Source organism: Lagopus muta, chromosome 1 (assembly GCF_023343835.1).
Source record: "Lagopus muta isolate bLagMut1 chromosome 1, bLagMut1 primary, whole genome shotgun sequence".
NCBI classification, from domain to species: domain Eukaryota; kingdom Metazoa; phylum Chordata; class Aves; order Galliformes; family Phasianidae; genus Lagopus; species Lagopus muta.
Genome location: NC_064433.1, coordinates 140,939,673 through 140,958,489, shown reverse-complemented (window position 1 = coordinate 140,958,489; position 18,817 = coordinate 140,939,673). Strand labels below are relative to the sequence as shown.

The 18,817-nt window shown below is 35.3% G+C and overlaps 1 long non-coding RNA gene across 1 annotated transcript; it reads left to right on the top strand.

Annotated features, from left to right (window-relative positions):
- The first annotated feature begins 12,839 nt into the window (after positions 1–12,839).
- Positions 12,840–18,782, top strand: LOC125687862 (uncharacterized). Its single transcript, XR_007374499.1, has 3 exons — positions 12,840–12,893; positions 16,273–16,512; positions 16,869–18,782. It is a non-coding gene; the product is annotated as an uncharacterized LOC125687862 (long non-coding RNA).
- Positions 18,783–18,817: the final 35 nt, after the last annotated feature.

Genomic DNA, 18,817 nt, shown 5'->3' with positions numbered 1-18,817 from the left:
CCCTGAGATGGCCATCTTCCTGGAGATAAACACACACAAATGACCACTTCATGGCCATTAAACTACAGCTTATCTCTCTCTTGTTGCCCCTGTCCTTGTCCATCTGTGTCCCTCAGACAAAGGATTTCACAACCCTTGCCCAGAACTTGTCCAACAATGTTCTCCAGACAAAGGATTTCTCAACACTTGCTCAGGACTTGCTTGGGCTTGTTCATCTGTGTCCCCAGCAAGCTTTGAGACAATGATGTAAAAGGATAATCTCTTACAGCCAACTCTTCCAGATGGGCTGGATATTACCTGAAGACTCTTCCAGTCTGTTTCTGGGATGCTAGGACTCTGGTCATGGTGAACACGAGAGGATCCACTGGAGAAGTAGGAAAAAACCTCATTTCTCAGAAAAGTTAAATCCTCTGGTTTCTTTTCCTTTCATCAGCTCACTCTTTTATTAATAACAAAATATCTACCTTTTTATATAAATATCTACCTTTTTATATAAATAACTAGAGTTCTAAAAACACCAGAAATGTGTAGTAATTTTCAAATATATTCCTACAAGAATGTGAAAAATAAAATATGATCAAAATCAGGTTTTTTTAACTGATTTTTTTTTTTAAATTCTATTATTATTATTATTATTTTTAAAAGCCTAAAATGGACACTTAAAAAAAAAGGATTTAATATTTTTTATTATATTTTTTCCCCTCAGTATTTTTATTTCACATGTCTTAATGCTTAGTCTTTTAACAATTCTAGTTCCAATTTTATTTCCAGGACACTGTATACTCAGTAATTGTCCCCAGGAAATATCGGCATATTTAAAAGTGAATTTGTATCCATTAGAAGTAGCCTTTAGAGGCATCTTATTATAAAGAAATGTTGTCTATTTTACCATAAATAATTTATAAGTAATGAAAACTAATAACTTAAGCCTTTTCTGACTCCATGTTATATGGCCAACCTCAATTTTTTCTTTTTTCTATGTTTCAGTCCTTTCGAACAGTGTACAGCAAGGTGAACAGTCTCTATTTGCATTTGTCAATATATTGATAGTCTATGTATGTAATCCATGTCATGATATCGTTGCTCTTATGGCATTTTATGTGCATAAATGTGCATAAAAAGCCATATGAGCAATGATATATATGTCTATAGATACATATATGTATATATATATATTGATATAGATATTGATATATATATACATAAAATATCACATTACTGCATAGAGTATTTAAACATAATAATACTTTTTTTTTTTTTCTCCAAGATATAACAACAAAATATTTAGCTATTGCAGTAGTGTATCAAAGATATCACTTTTGCCCTGTGTTCCCATATAGTCACAGTTAGTTTTCCAGAACAAGCACTGCCACTATGGTGTTGCTGTCCATTTTTCTCACACCAGCATAACCCAAGTGGTGAATGTGCTAACGGATATTGAATTTCTCATCTCATTACTGTTTTGTCTTCTGCCTCCAAAGAGATAAGAAACGGACCTTCCCACAGATGGTTTTTAAGTCTTTACTGTCTGGAAGCATATGGTTTCTATTAAAATAAATAAGAAAATAAAAACCTTGAGTGTATTATAGAGAAATAATTATGGTTAAAACTGTAATGCATGGTGTGTTTGCATTTGTGCGGTAATCTCCCTCAGGGCACCTTAAATAACCAAATGTTACTTTTATTATCAAGTGTCTTCACATCAAAATGGTTAATTATCCTCACTCTTTCACTAATTAATCTTGAAGGTTCCTTATAATTTTTCAATTTAAGTTCATTTAACTGGTCTCTGCCATAGACTCATTTCCTCACTCTACCTGCAGAATGTTGTCTGTTATTTAAGGACAAGTCAAGCCAAGATTGAAGAAAATATGTTTCAGATTTATATTAATTGACAATAACTAGCCTTGGGACTCAAATGCCACAGTGTCCCCTGTTAGATCACTATTCATATTATTGAGTTAGAATAATCCTTTCTGAAATCTCCACTGTACTGAGATACAAAGAAAAACAGCAGACCCTGAGAGCTTCCAGGTTGAATAATGATCAGAGTCTTCAGAGGAAAATGGACCAAATGACAGCCAAGTTAGTATGATCTGTCAATTGAGTTAATATTCACACTTCTGCGGTGACTTGCAGCTGAACATTTGCAACTAAGTATCTGATTCTTTCAGTAAAGCTTGTCAAGATGCATGGAGATTAGTAGTTTACTGTAATATCAACACTCAATCTTTCCTATTGTATTATCTGGAATATTGATGTTAAATATGCATGAATGTAAATCAATGTAGATATTATAAACTTTAATTCATACAAGAGGCTTAGATCCAATATTTTCTCTAGTAACTTTCCTGAGAATACTGATTTTTGAGCTAAACTGTTTCAAGATATGATCTCTGGAGTGGGAATGTATGTTAGAAGAAAGTTCTTTCTTTTCCAGTTCTTTAGTCTCTCTCAATATTTCTTGTAACTTTTTATCAGATGTAGACTATGTGCAGGAGAAACAGGTACTATTGCAGAATACACAGTATTAAAAAAGATCTAAAAATGTTTATCCTAGTTTCTGTTCATAGTAAGTTGAACTGCTTACATTTATCTGGCATCCCAATAGGAAAAAGACTCTTTTTTACCTTTTACGGACCTAATCTTTGTTACATCAGTACAATCTCTATCAATGAAGAAAGCAGGCAGGTTCTTCAGGATCCATCTGCTTCTGCTTTTCGCTGAGCTTTTTCTTAAAGACCTGAAGTACTCACAAGTGTCATAGAGTTTTCATTTCCACTGTTCCCTACTATTGATCGGCATGTATTAGCAGTTTTAATGATTTCACTGATCATTCCTAACTTGAAACTATACTTTAAGGGGTAGAAAATAATAAATATATGTATGAAAAATGAAGGACATTGTATTCTACGGTAAGTTGTTCTACTAGATTTTCCTCTCATTTTCTGACAGCATACTAAGAAAAAACAAATGAGCAACAACAACAAATAAAAAAATAGAAACAAATAAAAAAATAGAACTCATAAGCATTAAATGAATGGAATTTGAAAACAAATAATACAGAAAGACAGAAAGGAAGACAGAAAGACAGATATATTTGAAGACAGTAGGAAAGAAGGAAGAAAGAACAATTTTCAGAACGTTTTGTTGCTTCTTTTAATTTAATGGTCATAACATACGATTTTCAAATATATTTCAAATATATTCTAGGAAATACAAATACAAAATACAATTTGTTTGCTACTAAGCTTCATGGAGAATATGCATCAATGCACTTTAGCCTTCTTCAGAATTCTTAATGATTTGAATATTATAAAAAGAGAATATCTTAAGATTTCACTGGGAAGTCTTTCAGTACTTGACAATTACTAACACTGGATGAATAAAGGAAGCACTGAGGTAGTTCTCAAATCAGCTTTTCCCATCCTTTAGATGAGTAATTTTCAGAAACATAAATAGTTCATTTGTTGCGTTGAAGTTCTTTGAGAACTTCTAAAGACTGACATCAATCTGATTATCCAAAAGGATGGCAAAATATAGCTTCAATGAAATTTATGTTTTGTTGATCTGTTAAGATTGTGTAGCACGAATGTTCAGTTTCATCCTACCAAATCTGGATATGTTCTTCTCACCACAGAACAAAGAAAAGGAAAAGGAGGTACTTGTCCAGATGATGACTCAGCCCACTTGTGGTCTAATCTTTTCCTTCTAATGATATGTCTTTTCTCCAGAAAGTAAGAGAAAACATCTCCATTAGCTGTCTGCATTAGCTGCCTTAATATGTTGTAAATAAAAGACCTCATGAAAGTGCATAATTGCTATACAAATTCACTCATGTAGTCAATGAATTTGTGAAGTTCGGGACATTGTGAAAAGAGTTGTGGGAGAAAACTCTTCTAAGGATACAATCAGAAAACAGCTGTGCCAAGTTAGTGATCTTTTAAGGAATCAGGGTGAATATTATTGTAATTTGAAATGCAAAAGGAGAAATATTTGCCATTTAGAATCAAAGAAATATAATACAGAATTTTTATTTTGTGAGTTTTAGGAATTATTCTCCAACTTTTCTTGTTGGAGACATAGCTGTATCTTAAATAACCAATTTCAATGTAAAATAATTGCAGCGTGTGAGTTACTGCTTAATGACACTGGTTGTTATTTCAGTCCATTCATATGCAGTTACAGTTATTATTTCTAGTTAAGCTATTTGGTTGGCTGGTTGTGTTACAGGGATCAGCCTGGAATCTGCACACAACTCAATATTCAGAGATGATACAGACTTATCTGTGCAGAATAGAGACCAAATGTGTAATTCAGAACTCTTCCCAGTACTGTTTAGATACTTCTGACTTCCACTAGAAATATTTAAATGCAAAAGGTGTTTGGGAATAAGCATTTAGGTAGTTCTCTTTTCTCAGATTCAGAATTACTTCCTGAAATATTTCAAATGACCATTTACCCTTTCCATTTGTGTAAAATGAAGTTGTTTTGATGAAAAATAAATTTTGTAAAAAGGACCAAAATGTTATGTAAGTTCAGTATATACTGCCTATTTATTTTTCTTAATTTATGACTGTGGATTTGCAGTTAAAAAAAGTATATTAATGGCCAGACTTTATTACATTATGTTTGTCTCACTGGACAGTTCTTTTGTAGACTAGACACAAAGAAGAATACAAACAGAAAAAAGTCTAATATGAAATATTTCTTCTTGTAAAGTATAGCTGACAAAAACTACCTCAAAATCAATTTGCCTGAATATGTTTTGTCCTTCACACTATCTAAAATTGTGCCACCAATATTTATATGTGCAACACACACCTACTACCTGCATGTGTAATTTTTATTCTGGAAAAAAATGAATAAATATATGTTTAATTTTTAAAAGAATGATAGCCTTATGCAGATATCTAAAAAACCTCATATCACTGTATTTCTATGAGGTGCCACTAACACTTTATGGGCAAAGATTTGAACTTTATCTTTTCTTAATAAAATATTGGTAGGAAATAGAAAAATACAGCTCAAAAATACAGTTTATTAATTTTGAGCCCCTATCTCAAAATCTTTCCATCTGTCCCATGTGGTAGAAGTTAGCTTATTTGATTTAATGTAAAAGGTTATGAATTTTCAAGGTACCACAGGGAAAATAGTTGCAGCCATTATAGAAATATATTTGAAAGTACAAATAAATATCTTTTTATGAATAAGAATATAAAAAGACTTCGCTGCCTCAAACCTAAAAGGCAGATATTGGGGCAAATGGACAATCATATTTTAAAAGTGTAACACATAACAGATTTTCCACAGAAGACTTAAAACTTTTGGCAATTAGAGGGGTGGAAGACGGGGTTCGCGTTATTGCTTTTTTTCAATTGTTTCTTATTTAAAGCAGAGTGAACCAGAGTGAATAGTTCCAGTAAGTCATTGTAAACAATATTATAAATAATATTACATTATGCATTTATCATTATTAATCTTTCCAGAATATGTCAATTAATTAATTTTAAATTTGCATCACCCCTTTCTAAAATACAAATAAGAACACAAAAAATAAGAACACAAAAAAAGACAATCAACTTAAGGAAAATTACATAGATTTTATTCATAGGCCTTTTTCTGGAGAAAATTTATTTATTCTAGCTTTGTGAAATATCTACCTTTGTCAGTCTGCTGATATGGACAGAAAATAAAATCAAATTAATTTGATATAAAGCCTGGTTCAATAAAATTGAACCAAGGCGTGTTCTGGACAGCTGCATTTCTGAAATCACTTTCCCTTTTTAGCTTTGATATTTGCTGTTAATGCTTGTCAGTACAGGATGTTTTCATTCCTCTAATGATTTTTACATAGAAAATTATTGAGCACATTTGTTTTAAGGTTAGGTTTCCAGATATGACAATTGCAGGAGCAATGAGGCATTACACAATTCTGTTATACTCAGCTGTGGCTCAGACAAGCTTGAAGAAATTCAGCTTATTTCTGAAAATATCAAAGTGCAGTTAGCAGGAAATTTGATTTCTTTGCATCTTTGCTTGCATTTTACACAACACAGCAGCAGAGTATTTATAGCTGATGAAATTAAACCTTAGTTGTTTTTTATATCTCACAGTCATTCCAAGAATAGGTGAAATCCAATAAAACACATATAATGAAGTGAATATTAAAATTTCTTTTTAAGATTAGAGAAAACATTATGACAAAATAATTATTTTTATATTCTTGCATAGATGTAATAATTCTTTTTTCTTCTTTAAAAACAAAAAAACCCACATATATAATAATTTGAATTATTTTAGTTCCTAAACTATAGAAAATAAAAACTCAAATAGCGATTTTTTGAACTGATTTCATAAGCTTAAGCTGTAAGTGTCTGGAAGCATTCAGATGAGAACTTCTCAGTATAATCAATGAAGACATAAGCTAAAGTATCTGTAATATTTAAGAAGAAATTGGACAATCCCAATCAAGAAAGTTATTTGATTATGGCAAATACTGTATGAAGTATTGAGTTTGAATAGAAATCTGAAATAGATACTGAATATTGTAGATACTCATCAGATAAATGTTTCTTGCATTGTTTATACTGGATTACCTATTAGAAAATATACACTGCAGGTAATGTATATGAATCCTGCAAATAACTTGTAAGTAAACTTGAAGTCAGTGTTACTTAAGCAGTTAATTTCTTCATACTGAAATTTAGTTGAAGATGTATGACACTGCACCATAAAGAGGTTTTTCATGATTTGCAACTTAATTATGACTCATCCTTTTACTTTATCAACAAGAGCAACAAAAAAAAAAAAAAAAAAAAGAGATAAAAAGTGAGAGATAAAAAATGGACACACGGTTTCAAATATATCCATATTGTTTAAGGAGTATGAATATGTATGATCCACATACATTGATACACAAACATATATATTTACACGTAAAAAATCTATTTAATTTCTAGTGCTATATTTTATATCAAATGCTAAATGCATGTTCGTTAATTATCTTAGTATAAGAACAATAGAAGTAAAGATTGATGTAGAAGAAATAAGTCAATGAACTACAAATTTATTTCATCAGAGTTTTTATTTGATGGAAATTTCCTTTTATTTATATCTGTTGAAAACTTTTTTTTTGCCTACAGAGGGGTAAGGATTTCACTGCAAGAATGCAAGAATGTTCTAGCTTGATATTTATTGCAAAAACTTTAAGCATTTATGTTTAATCATTTGTTGTTTTGAGATACTTTCACAGAAATTAAATATGTATCAATCACTGGAATTGTTGAATGCGTATATATAAAAACAAAGATCTACTATAGAGAATTAAAAACGGTCACATTAATATTCATGACATAAACTATTACTGTAAATTTAGTATGATGATCTGTTATGATATATCATTAAGAATGCCATAAAATCTCAATAATAGTATGCGAAAATAAGATGGGCTCTACATAGTAAAAGTTCTGAAGTATTTGCTTTTATAGAGTATAATTATTGCAATAGAAGAGGATCGCTATTTAAGTATAGCAGAATTCCAACATGATGCAAAATTTTGATCTATGGAAATGGAAACATATGTGTTAGAAATGAAGATAGAAAAATAAGTTCAAAAGGTGATAACATTCTTGCTAAAAATTTGGGGAAAGACTAAAAATTTATCCCACCTCATAAATAAGAGAACAGTGATACTCATAGTGAAAAATAGTTGACAACATCAATTTCAATTGTAAAAATATATATTTTGTATTACTCTTTTTAGAGAGCATGATTTTTTAGAAAGAATGGAGTAAGATCATAATTCTGCAGTAACAAAAGTGTACCTTTAAATTGATCTCTACTAACTTCTGGGATTATGTATGTTAGCATAGCACATATACAAAAATTTGAGAAAGCTTTTTCATTGCAATGTAAATTGTGTTTAGTAGGTTTTTAAAATTAGGCTTTGCTCAAAAGCATTTAGATATTACAAAAACTCAATATGTGTTTAAAGCACAGAATTGAAGAATTCAGATTAGACATTACTGCATCATTGCCCATTGCCTTGAAAGGAGGAAGATGAGAAAAAGAAAAAGATAACTTGTTTTAGTTTAGCTATCTCTGTCATAATATTCTTAAATCTTGGTTTAAGTTATTCAATGTGTTGAGTTGGATGAGAAAACTGTCAGACACTACAATGTTTGAAATTGCCTCTTCTGGAAAATATTTTATTCTTTGAGTGAGCATCTTTATTATTGCTACAATTTCAATTTCCTTTAGCCTTTCATTTTCATGAAAAAGAAAAAAAAAAAAAAAAAAGAAAGAAAGAAAGAAAAAGAAGTTAACAGGAGACTCAAGATTCAACCATGTAGGTAAAAATAAGAATCAGACATCAGCAATCACAGGAATGAATGAGAATGTGAGAAGGAGTCAAAGGTGATGAAGAAAGGCATAGTGATTTGAAAATAATAAATGAACATAATCTGACTCAGTTCTTCGGGAATTTGATAGAGCATTTCTTTATTTTCATTTTTTTAGACTTGGCTCTCATGCATACACAAGATCATCTTGAGATAAAATCCTTGTTTGTGCTCAGAAATCTTTTGAAGACTCCAAAAATAAATTACTTCTTTGGCCACAATTTCCTATTTCACTCTAATACAAAGAACAGCTCCACCACAGTGTTTTATTACTTTTCCAAGGTTGCAGCTCTGGAATATGTGTGCTTACAAAACATCTCTATGGCATCTAGTCACTTCATATTTGCAGGAGAATAATATTTAGATTTGCATTTTTAAAAAAGTTTTTTTTTGTCTTATTATTTAAAAAAAAAAGCTGGTCACAACATTTAAATCCCATTAAAAGAGTTAATTCACTACAGTAATAATTTATGATTTTAATTATAAACTTGAAAAACAGATTTTGAAGCAAAGTTGGCATGACTGTAATGTTAATTTGTTCTTTAGCATTTATTGAAAGCAATATGTCCAATGTAATTACAGTGTGTCTCCAATAAGCCGTCACTGTATTTTTTTTAATGTATATTCCATTAATTTGCTTGATTAAGATAACTTGCCATCTGCTTAGGAATTTTTCTGTTGTTCCACCATTATTTCCAAATACCAAGAAATTATATAAAGCATTTTCTTCTATTTTGTTTATTTTCTTGATATTATCCTATTAATCCCTTTGTATAGTGCTCATCATTTGTTTCTTCCTAGCTGTTACAAAGAGGGTCATGTTGTAACTTACTAAACAGCACAAATGACTTACAGAGTCAATCAAATATGTTTGTATTAGACATTACATCAATGTCAAACACTTAGTGGCATATTACCTTGTATATGCATTAAAATATTTCTTTTTCTAAAAGTATTACAGAATCACAGAATCACAGAATTGTAGGGGTTGGAAGGGACCTCCTGAGATCATCAAGTCCAACCCCCCTGCCAAAGCAGGTTCCCTACAGCAGGTCGCACAGGTAGGCATCCAGGCAGGTCTTGAACATCTCCAGAGAAGGAGACTCCACCACCTCCCTGGGCAGCCTGTTCCAGTGCTCCGTCACCCTCACTGTAAAGAAGTTCTTGCGCATGTTTGTGCGGAACTTCCTATGCTCCAGTTTCTGGCCGTTTCCCCTTGTCCTGTCTCCATTCACCACTGAAAAGAGTCCGTCCTCGCCATTCTGCCCCCCACACCTTAGATATTTATAGACCTGGATCAGGTCCCCTCTCAGTCTCCTTTTCTCAAGGCTGAACAGACCCAGTTCACTCAGCCTTTCCTCATAGGGGAGATGCTCCAGGCCCTTCACCATCTTTGTGGCCCTCCGCTGGACTCTTTCCAAGAGATCCCTGTCTTTTCCGTACTGGGGAGCCCAGAACTGGACGCAGTGCTCCAGATGAGGTCTTACCAGGGCAGAGTAGAGGGGGAGGATCACCTCCCTCGACCTGCTGGCCACGCTCTTTTTAATGCACCCCAGGATGCCATTGGCCCTCTTGGCCACAAGGGCACACTGCTGGCTCATGGCCAACCTGTCGTCCACCAGGACACCCAGGTCCCTCTCCGCCGAGCTCCCCTCCAGCAGGTCATCCCCCAACCTGTACAGGTGCATGGAATTATTCCTCCCCAGATGCAAGACTCTACACTTGCTTTTGTTAAACCTCATCCAGGTTTTTTTTGCCCAGCTCTCCAGCCTGTCCAGGTCTTGCTGAATGGCAGCACAGCCTTCAGGTGTGTCAGCCAAAATTGCTATTGCTATTGCTATTGTCTTGTAAATAAAATTAAATTCAATTGAAACTAGGAAGTTCATTAAGTCACTTATGCCATTCTCTTAATCACCAAACTATAGTTTTCTCCCTTATAAGTACTTTGTAAAGGACATTTTCCAATGCAACAAAGGATGAATGTTGTAACTGGCTGGTTACAATAACCCATTAAGACGTGAAAATGTGTATTAGCTACTGGAGCAAGTGAGGGTCCAGGTGCCAGAAGCTGCTGGGGAGTCTTTGAATAGCTCTTTGAATCTAGGAAGGTCCTACAGACAGTGCCAGCTGCTGGGAGAATGGTATGAGAGGAAAGCCATTACCAGATGCTGAAGTCAGGCCAGGGGTACAGGCTGCATGGACTGCAGTAGCATCTACTGGAGTGGATGAGTGACCAGCAGCTGGAAGGCCCTCTGTGATCATAGGGATGACTCCATAGGCTTTGACACTGGATGGTCATCTGTTAAGGGGACTGCAGAAAGTGTACTAGGTTCCACATAATGGAGCATGGTCAGAGCTATTGATACCTGTGAGAATCCTTTGTTTTTTTTTGGCTCAAAGCTTGCTTCCTAAGGTATTTCTTGTGATAAGACTCTGAATGATTTGTTGAGGAGGCAAGTGATGGGTGCTAACAGTGTGACAATCAATATCACTTTGGGAACATCTGAAAGCCCCTTCCTCCAGAGCTGCTTGCCTCCGGAAGAGAGTGCTCAGGAGCGTTTATTGGCGGAAGATCTGGCCTGTGACTAAACAGCTCCAGCTTGGTATGGGAAAATTGGGGAATGATACCATCGTGTCCTGTGAAAAACAGGATGCAGATGGGCATCCCTGCTCCCTCTTATCTGCTGGCAAGGCCAGAAAGATAAGAACAAAGGAGGCTCTGCTGAGATCCCAGAGCCAGAAGCTGCCACTCCAAGGAGAGCTGACTCAACCACTTTGGATTTGAGCTGTCACTCCAAAGAGAGCTGACTTGACCACTTTGGACTTATAAACAAGATGGTACTAGCATTGGAAGTCGTCATCATCAATGGAACAATGCCTGACAACCCACCACTACTGAAGATCAATGACTGAACTACGAACCATGCTGGATCCGTGGTGGTGACTACCTCCCTCTTGCTTCCTACAAAGACTCCTTGCTTCTTCTTTCCTATCTTTTCTATTGCCATCCTTCCCTTCCCCATTACCCTAACTCATAATAGTGTCCATCCTCCCCTTCCCCATTTCCCTGATTAAGATTTGTAACAAACTGGTCGGACCAGCATTTGAACTGTTATTTCTTAATCTCACACCGAGTATATAGATAATAAAAGAACCTCCTCTCCCTCCTATAAATTGGAGCAAGACAGTACCCCTGTAGTGTTGGATCTGTGGGATTTTCTTCTTGCTGTCACTAGGACTGGAGTGGTGTCTTCTCCTAAACCAGCTACTGGGCGGGAACTGGGAACTGGCATAGAATCATAGAATGTTTTGAGTTGGAAAGGACCTTGAAGATCATTTACTTTCAACCCTTCTGCTATTGACAGGGACCCTCTAGACCAGGTTGCTCAAAGCCACATCCAGCCTGGCCTTGCATGAATGAGGTGACTGTGAAGCTCTGCACTGGTGACTGGAGCAGAACCATGGATCACAGCTTGTACACCAGACACCAGCTACTAGTAGTGGCTGAACGACCCCTGGATGTATAAGGTATGTGCATGCTAGCAAAACTTAATCTGGGCTAAATAGTAAGTAGTAAGAGCCTCAGGTCCAGGCCAGGGTAGTGGGCAGGTGAGAGGGGGGACTTGCAAATGTAGTATGCATGAAAGATGACAGTGCGAATGCATGACTGATTGCAGCAATTGACCTGGGCCACAAATGAAGAAGGTAAGGGGCCTATGATCCAGTTATTGGGTGCTGGACAGACCATGGAGATGTACTGGTATTGGATCTGAGCACAGGCACTGGGTGGACTTAGGGCCTGTGCCATTACTCAGAGAATCCTTAAAAGCATGTATGTCTGTAAACCTGAAGAGTGCGACTGGAGGAGGCAGCCAAGCTCCTTACCTCACTTAATATTTACTGACTGGTTGACTGATATATACACCAGTAATTCATGCTAACAAAAGGGAGTCACTTCATAAATTATTGAACACAGACAATTACATGCCCTGGAGATTTATGCCTAGAAACAATTGTGAATTTTATTTTGTTTTCTCTGGAGGAGACAGATAGTTCCTTCCGTTACAAAATGTTCTTTTTGCCTAGGGCTGCTGATTCCTCCTGATAAACCTAGAGGTATGTACCAGATGCAAAGCCATAGTCAGGATGGCAAAAAAGGCAGAGCTAACAGTGCAGGTCATTCTTCCCAGTGGCATCAAACTGATGAGGAAGTTATAATGCATCCCAGGGCTGCTAATTTCCTGATCTATTACTGGGATGCATTTACAGATTCTTAGAAAACCGCCAAACCCACCCCAGTTATATGGGAACTGCTGAGTCATAGCCTGACCTCTGATTGATCACCTGAGGTGAGCAATGAGTCAGTCTCAGGAGCACAGGTGAAGGCAATTCACCTGTGCTAGACCCATTTTAAGAGTTGGCTACCAGTGAGGAAGGATTTCTTCTGGAGATCTACTATGGTGAAGTTTTGTAAGTGAGCCCAGGATATGGGTAAGTTTTCTATTTATTTTCCTTTTGTTATCATCATTTGCTTTGCCTAACTCTCTTGTTTATTTTGTATTTATAATGTCTTAATATTTATTGATTATGCACCAGTCTAATCCAGCCCAGGGAATCCCTGAAAGTGTATTTAATATATGTGTATTAAGGCCCAAGGAAAAGCAGGTTTGCAGAGCAGAATTGTTATGTCCGATCAGGGCTCTCTTATATAAGCTAGATGAATATTTTTTAATTTTCCATTTACTACTAAGGAAGGCAAACTTATTTTTAGCCAGTTTCAGTAAGACAGTTCACCTGAAATAAAAAGAGACTACCTGAATCACTTTGTTTCAACTACTTAAATCATTTTATTGAACCATTCACTTTTCAGATGCTTAGAAGTTTAGAGAAATAAAGCCCAGGCTTCTGACTGCAGTGATTTATTTTTTTTTTTATCCAGCAGTCTGAAGATACAATCTTAAACTCAGCAGGATGCACAAAAAAACCTACTGATTAGCATAAACAGGTTTTTTTAATTGATTTTTTTTAACATAGAATTCTTTGCTTAAATTTATTTTTATTTATTTACTTATTTTATGCAGATTACCTAACTATTATATGAGGCACTGGAAGCATCCTGTGTGTGAACATCATAGACATTGTGCTGAATAACTGACAAGTGCTGAATAATTTTCTTTCTGATCTCATAAAACCTAATTAGTATTTGTACGAAGTGCTAAGGAGATAATACTGACTTTATTATCTTCCCATGACTACAGCTCACACTTAGGATGGGCAAACATTAAGTTCAGATGTGCTCCCTGCCTCTTTCAAAATAGGAAGGTGGCTGTAGTTTCAGAAAAGCTTAATGCATAGTGATGTAATGTTTACATTATGGCTGAAAAAACACAATTACCAAACAGCTCATAGCAGGCTGATTGGAACTTTTGGACATCCTAGCAGATGGCATGTGTTCCTTATCTCACATGGTAAGGAGCATTCATATCCTGAGTGCGTAGATCAGTTCTGGCTTACTTAAAATATGTAATTTTTTTGTTTATAGTTGGAATTGCTACTACTGATTTGCAGCAAGTGTTCAGTCACATTTACTCATGTTATGTAATCCTATGTAAAAAATATCCTATTTCTCATTTGTTTTTATTTGTTTATCAGTGATTAACACCAGCTTCTTAGTCCTTTGCCTTCTGTGTTATTCTGAAATTAAGTGATGGATTTGTCAATTGCACTTAACAAACAGTAAGATTACTGTTAGTACCTGGCTACAACTTCCATAATTTACGAGAAAAAATCTTATGCCTTCCGTATGTCCCAGGGCTGCTATTTCTGGCACACTTAGAAAAAGTAATTCTGAGAAGGGCATACGAAGTTTCATGTGTGAAAAAGATATATAACAGTGGGATTCAGGTATGGAAAATAAACTGAAAACAAACAAGCAAAATGTATCAAGCAAAGACAGTCCTTAACCAACTCTCTAAAGTTGAAATTGTGTTTGCAATGCAACATTATACTGAGCCAGAAGTTCTTTTTCAGGGGAAAAAAACAAAAAGCTTTAGTGAATTTGTTGCAGCTCAGGCTAATAAAGTGTCTAATAAAGAGAAGTTTACAAAACAAACTGACGTTACTAATGATGTGCTTTCGGCTAGGGAGAATTGTGTTGGCTACCACCAACTTCAGATCAGATGACAAATTGCTGACAGCAATGTCAGAGGCCTCACCTCTATGTAGACCTTAGCAGTAGACCTGAAGAGCATTTTTTAACTAATGGCAAGACAGGAAATGACAGACAGAAAAGCAGATTATAGCAGAAAAAGTGAGAGATTTTCATGGTTTCAGCCTACATTATTATTTAAGCTGTTAAGAAAGGGGGCAGAGAAGGTAGGAAACTGGCATGGCTCAGTAAGGACCTGCTGGGCATGATGATAGCAAAGAAAGGTCCATACAAGCTCTGAAAACAAGGGCTTGTCACCTGGGAAGAATTCAGGGATGCTGTCTGGATTTGCAGATGTGGAATCAAGAAATCAAGGTGCAAGAACTGAACTTAGTGAAGGATGTGGAAAACAAGAGGAAGGCATTCTACAGGTACTCTGGCCAGAACAGGAAGGCCAAAGCGAGTGTATCTCCTTTAGTAAACGCAAAAGGAGAACTGGCTTCAGCAGATGAAGAAAAGACTAAAGTACTGAATGAGTTCTTTGCCTCAGTCTTCACTGGTGGCTAGGATTCCAGTACTTCTCACGTCCCTGAGCCCTGCATCCCTAAACCTCTAAGTGGGGACTGGGGCAGTAAATGATTATTAGATCAGCAGTTAAAATTTCAGTGTTCTGGAGGCAACAGCTGTGTGAAAGAGTAAGATCTACTTTAAGTAGTACCCAAAGACCTTCAACAATATACTTTTCCAGAGGAATTAGAAAATTACCTGCCACCAGATAAGAGAGAGGTTTTTTGTGCAGATAAATAGCAGGGTGCACATCAGAAACTCAAGGTTTCAGGGTAACTTCAAGGTAAATGAATGGTACATTTTTGCAGAAAATGAACACTGGAATCCTGCACTCATCCATGCTGAAGCCTTTAGTGTTCAGCATATTTACAAGCAGTCTGGAGAGAGGGTGAAGAGCAAATAGAACAGGTTGCTAATGAATATGGAATTAACAGCAGCAAAGATGAAAACTTATTGATGAATTGCAATGAACACTACTGTGTGACTAAGTACCACAAATGCAAGGGAAATTCAGTGCTGGTAAATGTTACATGGTGCACGCTGGGAAGAAAAATAATCTTAATTTCACATGGAAAGGATGGATCTGAGCTGACTATTACTGTTCATTATCCAAAACCATTATGAAGAATGGAGTTACTAGGGTTTCCATCCACTAAGCATATTAACAAATTGTTAGGAAACAATGAATAATGTTAAGGTTTGCTGGTCATACAAAATTATTCACATAGTTTAAACTAAAATTGACTTTAAAATACTACTCAAAACTCTCATGAAAATAAAATGGTTCATTAAATACAAAATCATTTTCAATGGGGAAAGAAACAAATGCAGTTTCTTACAGACACAGGGTGACTGGCTCTCAGTTAACTATCATTATTCCAGAAAAATTTTAGACACATTGTGTGGGTAGTATTCTAAATGTCAGCTTAGTGCTGAATAACAGTTTAAAGAATAAACAATGTTGGAACTACTGGAAAGACAATAGAAAATAAAATGCAAACCTTGAATATACCACTATGTAATCTCTGGAATAGCTGTGGTGCAAATGCTGCAGGTTGCTTTGCAGATGCAAAGGTAGAGTGGGACTAAAAAGAGGCAGTGAGAACTGCATGATGACTACCTGAGTGTCGTGGTTTTATGATTTTTGATTTTCAGTATTCCACATCTTAACATCATGTAGTGCACTGGGAGTTTAACTGTTAATACTCAAGTTCTGGGTACCTGTCCTTCTGGAAGAAGAAGAACTACATTCCCCAGGGGGCTTTGCAGTCAGAGAGGAGTTACAACTCCTGGCAAGGTCACCTGATGTGACCTTCTTCATCAGCTCTTCTTCGTCAGCTCTTCTCCTGTCTCCCTGCTGCTCAACTGGACTGCGCATCTCACCTCAGTATTATGGTGAGGCCTATCCACCTTTCAGACATTCTCTCTCTCATTATATTTGATTTATTAGCTTCAATTCTAATTATATTGCATTATGGTGTGTTATCTTGCATTCCGATACTATATTTAGTAAATTGTTTTGTTTCTCCTCCGATCATTGCCGCTGTTTTTAATTATTTTGGGGCCCCATGTTCCCTTTTTTCTGGAAGTGTGGATTTTGCGAAATCCCTCCACTCCACTAGTCATGGAGCTGGGCTGGACCAGCCCATAAACTGTTGACACCGAGTGAGGCTAAATAAGGAAGATATGATTGAAATATTTAAAATTACCAGTGAAATGAAGGCACTACTTTTTTTTCTTTCTTTCCTTAGGAAAGAAGACATAAGACAAGAATGAAGCAGTAAGACAAACCCTGGAAGAAAGTTCCACTGTAGGTTTCTCTTTTCAACCTCAAGTTCAAGATATTTGCATAACACTGACTCTCAGAAATTTGGAAGGTGCTGATAGGAAATATCTTTACTCTCTCTCCTGTAACCTTTTTCTTGACGTCTACCACTGAGCAATGTTAGAAACAAAGCAGAGCTCTAAATGGGCTTTTGGTTTGATGTAAGAAAGCTATCATATATAATTTTGCTAACTTAGGTATTGAAATATTACTTTACATTCCAAATATTTAGACAAAAAAGCAAATAATTTCACTATTTTCATTGTTGTTTTTAACCTATGAGGACGGTCCAAATGGCATTTCTCAGTAAAGGCATTATGTATTTAGAATATTTCAATAATATGAAGTAATGTATTGGAGGGTCATATTTTCTGCCTCTTTTTTATTTTGGGAAAGTGCCACAAAATTCTGAGGTGGATGATTTGTCTTCACAGGGGTTGCTTCACTCGAAGATTATATTTAGTTACTTGAATATGTTTTTCATAGCAAATAGTGCATTTATATACATATGCCATTTATTAACTACTGAAGCATTCAATCATCTTATCAAATGTCAAGTTGTTATTTCTTTGAAGTTTAAGAGTTAAAATTTATCTGAATCCAGATAGTGTACTGGGTGATACTTGGATATGTGCCTTATGGTTCTAAGTCTTGCTCAATACATACTTGATTAATTTCATGAACTTATTTTTATGTTTTTAAAATGTTTAATTTCATTTATAATCTCCTCATTTATTTATCATTTCCTTTAATAGCATTTTCCTCATCTCTCACTTCAAAGCTTCATAAGAGAAGAGTTTTAATAAATTAAACAGACAGTTAAGAATTTGACCACATGATGATTGCTTTACTTGAAATGCAGCATAACAGTCTCTGAACTCATTCTTGCTGAGCATGACACTTGAAACTTCACCATGAAAGCTACACTATGAAATTTTTATTTACTTTCATGTACTTTGCAGGTACATTGATCTTGTCAGGATAAAAATAAACAATCAGGAAGCAAATGGCAATTCTTATTTACTATTTTTGTCCTCACAAATCAATGACTGGAATGTTAATGTCCATGCATTTTAGAGAGTTATCTGGCAATATTTGAGTTGATGCTGCATAATCCTATGCCATTTGCTGTTTTCCTGTCATTTGTTTAATGCTAAACTACCAGGAAATTTAAAATCTTGCTCAAGGTTAAAAGCCTGCAGAGTTACTGAATGTAAAAGGAAAGTTCAGCAGGATTTTGTGGTCTCCTATTGAACTGTTTGTCAACGCTGATGTACTTTAAATGGTACAGTAGGGGCTAATAATGGGAAAGCACACACATTTACATTAATTATCATAATTTTCACCCTAAATAATATTAAGAGAACTTTATCTGTTCTCAATTTTCTTTAATTGTCAAGGACAACAACATATAGATTATCCATGACTGAAAACCTGCCTAACAACTCCATGAATAATAAGCACTAGTCTATGAATAATGGCTAAATTCCAGATTGTTGCACCAAGTCAAGAGGCTCTGTTAAATACCACTTCTACTGATAAGCTGTAAGTAAAAAAAAAAAAAACATGAGATCAGAAAGTTTACCATTTCACAGGATGCTATTACCCTCTTTACTCTTTGCTGATGATGCTGCCTTTAGAAAGATTTGTGTCCAGCTTGGGTGCCATAGTTCAAGAAAAAATAAAGCAGGTTTAACTTGCTGGGTGTGATCATTTTCTCAGTGTCTTTGAATGAACCACAGTCCTAAACAGAATATATTAATGAATTAAATTATGTCAGTTATGTGTGAAACAGATGATATTATGTATAGAAATTGTGCTGATCGAGACTGAATTTTTGGAGGGAAGTCAACCTATTAAATCATAAAAAGAGTC